The sequence below is a fragment of the Cynara cardunculus genome, assembly GCF_001531365.2.
Source record: "Cynara cardunculus var. scolymus isolate 2C chromosome LG 13, CcrdV1, whole genome shotgun sequence".
Taxonomy (NCBI): Eukaryota; Viridiplantae; Streptophyta; class Magnoliopsida; order Asterales; family Asteraceae; genus Cynara; species Cynara cardunculus.
Genome location: NC_037540.1, coordinates 25,569,368 through 25,573,445, shown reverse-complemented (window position 1 = coordinate 25,573,445; position 4,078 = coordinate 25,569,368).

Below are 4,078 nucleotides of genomic sequence, written 5' to 3'. Positions count from 1 at the left end.
GTGAATATCCAGAAGTTTTTCCGGAAGACTTATCTGGATTACCACCAGATAGAGTTATTGAATTCCGAATCGATCTTATACCAAGAGCTGCACCCGTAGCAAAAGCGCCATATCGTTTAGCTCCATCTGAACTGAAGGAATTGACAACACAGTTGAAAGATTTAACTGATAAAGGATTTATAAGGCCTAGCACTTCGCCTTAGGGTGCTCCGGTTTTGTTTGTCAAAAAGAAGGATGGATCTATGCGAATGTGTATAGATTATCGTGAACTGAATAAATTGACAATCAAAAACAAATATCCTTTACCAAGGATTAATGACTTGTTTGATCAATTGGTGGGGGCAAGTTATTTCTCTAAAATTGATTTGAGGTCAGGATATCATCAGCTTAAAGTCAGAGAAGAAGATGTTGCTATAACAGCATTTAGAACAAGGTACGGGCACCACGAATTCTTAGTTATGCCATTCGGCTTAACTAATGCGCCCGCAGCTTTTATAGACTTGATGAATAGGGTATGTAAGAAATATCTTGATAAATTTGTTATAGTATTTATCGATGATATTCTTATATACTCTAAAACTGAAGAAGAACATGCAAAACACCTTCGTCTGATACTGGAATTGTTGAAAAGAGAAAAGTTGTATGCAAAATTGTCCAAGTGTGAATTTTGGTTAAGAGAAGTTCAATTTCTGGGTCACGTCATTTCAGAATCAGGAGTAAAAGTTGATCCAATGAAAATAGAAGCAGTTGCAAAATGGGAAGCTCCTACGACTCCGTCTGAAGTCCGTAGCTTTTTGGGATTGGCTGGTTATTACTGAAAGTTCATTCAAAATTTTTCTAAAATAGTTGTGCCATTGACTAAACTGACTCGGAACAATGTTAAATTCCAGTGGGAAAGAGAACAGCAAGAAGCCTTTCAACTTTTAAAAGATCATCTTTGTAGCGCACCAGTATTAACTCTACCAGATGGATCTGAAAACTTTGTGGTTTATAGCGACGCTTCAAAGTTGGGATTGGGATGTGTTTTAATGCAAAGAGGAAAAGTAATCTCTTATGCATCAAGACAACTGAAAGAACATGAAAAGCAATATCCAACTCATGACATGAAGTTAGCTGCAGTGGTTTTTGCATTGAAAATCTGGAGGCATTATCTTCTGGGAACCAAATGTCAGATTTACACTGATCATAAAAGTTTACAACATTTGTTCAGCCAGAAAGATTTAAATATGCGACAGCGTCGGTGGATTGAGTTAGTCAACGATTATGATTGTGAAATTCTTTACCACTCAGGAAAAGCTAATGTGGTGGCTGATGCTTTGAGCAGGAAGGAAAGAAGTGGAACCATCAAGACTGTAGCTATGAGAATGAATTTGATTCCTGATATTCGTAAAGAAACTCAGAAGTGTCAACAAGAAGCTGTGAAAGAAGAATCTGTAAAAACAAAAAAGTTGGGTAAAATGATCTCAACCTTGGAGCAGAGTGATGAAGGACTTATGTGCTTTCAAGGGCGAATTTGGGTACCACATTTTGGAGATATTCGAAGTAGGATATTGAATGAAAGTCATAAATCCCGATACTCTATCCATCCAGGTACCAATAAGATGTATCGAGATTTAAAACATTTTTATTGGTGGCCAGGATTGAAAAGAGACATAACACGGTATGTGGAACAGTGTCTAACATGTTTACAGGTCAAGATTGAACACCAGAGACCTTATGGAAGCCTTCAATCTTTGGAAATACCTGTATGGAAATGGGATCACATTATCATGGATTTCATTATGAAATTACCACGAACACCAAAAGGATATGACACGATTTGGGTAGTTGTGGATCATTTATCCAAATCTGCACATTTTCTACCGATAAGAGAGAAATACTCTTTAGAAAAGCTAGCGCAGATTTACATTAACAAAATTGTTACCAGACACGGTGTTCCCTTGTCTATTATCTCTGATAGAAACAGTCGATTTACTTCAAAGTTCTGGGGAAGTTTACAGAAAGCCTTGGGATCTGAAATTCGATTAAGTACAGCTTATCATCCATAGACTGATGGGCAAAGTGAAAGAACTATTTAGACTCTTGAAGATATGTTGAGAAGTTGTATTATCGATTTCGGAGTATCATGGGAAGATCACTTACCACTAATGGAGTTTGCATATAATAATAGTTATCATTCCAGTATTCAAGCGGCACCATATGAAGTGTTATATGGACGTAAATGTCGAACGCCGTTGTGTTGGAATGAAGTGGGTGAAAAACAGCTAACGGGTCCTGAAATTGTTCAAGAAACTTCTGAAAAGATTGAACAAATCCGCGAAAGAATTAAAACAGCACAGGATCGCCAGAAAAGTTACACAGATAATCATCGAAAATCCATCGAATTTAATGTAGGTGATTTTGTAATGTTAAAAGTTTCGCCATGGAAGGGTGTTATCAGATTCGGGAAGAAGGGAAAGCTCAGTCCAAGGTATGTTGGGCCATTCAGAATATATAAGCGAATTGGGCCAGTAGCATATCAGTTAGAGCTACCAGAAGAACTGAATCGGATTCATAACACTTTTCACGTGTCGAACCTGCGGAAATGTTTGGCTGATCCAAATCTAGCTGTACCTTCGCCAGAAATTCAATTAGACAGTAAATTGAATTTTGTAGAGACACCAGAAGCCGTGATAGATAAAAATATCAGGGTATTAAGAAACAAAGAGATAAGTCTGGTTAAAGTACAGTGGAAGTTTCACAAAGGACCGGAAGCGACATGGGAATTGGAGTCAAAGATGAGATCAGAATACCCGTGGCTTTTTGATTAAAGGAATTCCGGGACGGAATTCTCTTGAAGGGTGGATAATGTAATAACCGGATCCTGGTTATTACCCAAGGTAATTTAATACGTGATTAATTGATTAAATGATTACGTGATTGCATGATAAATCGATACATGCCAGTATGTGAAGTTGGGTATTAATTGAATATATATTTATATATATATATATATGTATTTAGAAATACATGGTATATATATATATTCATATGATGCATGCATGTGCTATGTATGTATATGTGAGTGTGCATAAGTTAAATATGCATAAGGTGGAAAGGAGGTGGAAGGCGGTTTAGCCGACTTTCTTCTTTTGGCAAGTATAAATAGAGGCTTAACTTCTTCATTTGCCTCTATTTGCTATTTTAAGAAATTGAGAGGTTTAAAGTGAAATGTTGTTCGGTTTGCTAAAAAGGGGTGATTTCAAGCCGATTTGCAAGTGTCAAGTTTCAAAAGGATTGATTTCTAGCGTTTTGGTTTCAAAAGCTTTATAAGGTGAGTGGTTTCTAAACCTTTTTGTATAAAAATTCTACTGGTTTTATTTGCATGCTTCGTATTGATATCCTGTGGAAAGAAACCTTGATTATAGTGTTTAAGTGTTTATCCGGACAAGGAGTGACAGGATAAGTATTTAAACCGGACAAGCCTTGAGCGGCTTATTGTCCGGATTAGTGTAAACCGGATAAGCCTTGAGCGGCTTAGTGACCAGACTAGTTTAAATCGGACAAGCCATGAGCGGTTTGTTGTCCGGAGTTGGTAAACCGGTTGAGTGTTGAGCGGTTTATAATTGATAGTATTACTTAAAATTTTATACTGAGAAGTWGGAATACGATCAAGTGGTGAGCGGTTTATTTTTAAACCGGACAAGYCTTGAACGGACTGTCRTCMGGATTTGATATCCGTTCAAATATGAATTTGTTCTAAGTGTAAACCGTTCAAAAAGTGTGTGGTGTGTTGACCGGACTTGATATCCGGACAAAATGGATTTAAATTCTAAGTGTTTAATCCGAATGATGCTTGACCGGACTGTTGACCGGTTGTTGCCCGGATTGTGTAAAAAATGTTTTGATGGGAATTCTTTTATCATAAAAATGAAGTTTTGATATAAATGTTTTCAGACTAATAACAATTCCAATGACTGCGGTCTATTCGGAATTATTTTATAAATGTTTTGATGAAGTGATAAGGGTGGCTTATCAAGGAGAGGTGTCCATTTGATATAAGGGTGGCATATCAAGGAGAGGTGTCCATTTGATATAA